The 852-nt window shown below is 40.0% G+C and overlaps 1 protein-coding gene across 1 annotated transcript in view; it reads right to left on the bottom strand.

Annotated features, from left to right (window-relative positions):
• LOC107657669 (zinc finger protein 91-like) overlaps window positions 1-174 on the bottom strand; it is an 11607-nt gene extending 11433 nt beyond the window's left edge. The window contains exon 1 of the mRNA XM_016445845.1: window positions 145-174. The gene's annotated coding sequence lies outside the window, so the exon portion shown is untranslated. The remainder of the gene's footprint in view (window positions 1-144) is intronic.
• Window positions 175-852: the final 678 nt, after the last annotated feature.

Below are 852 nucleotides of genomic sequence, written 5' to 3'. Positions count from 1 at the left end.
TTTGTTGCGGACAACTACTGATGTATAATGCTATGTAGTATAATAAATGATAAGACACTTGTTCTTTGCTTTGTTTTATTTTATATAAGAAGGTGTAACATTAAAATATATTAAAGTGCACATAAACACACAAAACTCACGTACATATGGAGGGAGGGGTTCTTGCAGACCAATCACAGCGCTTGCGGTCTGCTAGATTTTTGGAGAGGTGCACGTCAGGCTACGGCGTATGGGTGTGCGTCTATGCGTAAGCTACGGCGTAGGTCCGACGCAGAAGTATAAATCAGCCTTTACTAGTAGATTACACACTTGTTACGATACGTAAGCAAAACCCAACCGGTTATGTGTGCGGGATATAGAACAAAAAAATCCATGCTTTCATAACACAGTATGTACAAATGAAAACAGGCACATGAATCCGCGAATTACCTCGTCGATAGATGTCACTTCTGAAGAGGCTCAAACGCGGGTAGCAACTTTCCGTCTACTTTCTGTTTAGTGCGTAGCTGTAGTGCAATGTCTTGCGAATTCAACGTTTATCGTACATTGGTTTTGACCAGTCAACTGAACTAGTTGTGGTTTATCTCAAACAACTATAAATCCTCGAGAAAAGAAGGAGGTGGAAAAGGAAAACGAAAGCTTCCTTTTGGCATTCTTCTTCATGTGAGATGTGCTTTCTGCTTTAACGCCACCCACAGGACTGGAGCGGAGATGGCCAGCTAATGGGAACACCGAAAGGGTGTGGAAAATCTAGAAATAATTGTTTTTAATTCATTTGATATTTGGTACATGCATGTACTACTTAAATCATGTTATCTAAATCTGTTGCTTTGAGATAATTTGGCACTACAT

This window comes from Sinocyclocheilus anshuiensis, unplaced genomic scaffold (assembly GCF_001515605.1).
Source record: "Sinocyclocheilus anshuiensis isolate Anshui unplaced genomic scaffold, SAMN03320099.WGS_v1.1 scaffold43, whole genome shotgun sequence".
Lineage (NCBI taxonomy): Eukaryota > Metazoa > Chordata > Actinopteri > Cypriniformes > Cyprinidae > Sinocyclocheilus > Sinocyclocheilus anshuiensis.
This window is presented reverse-complemented; position numbering and strand designations above follow the sequence as displayed.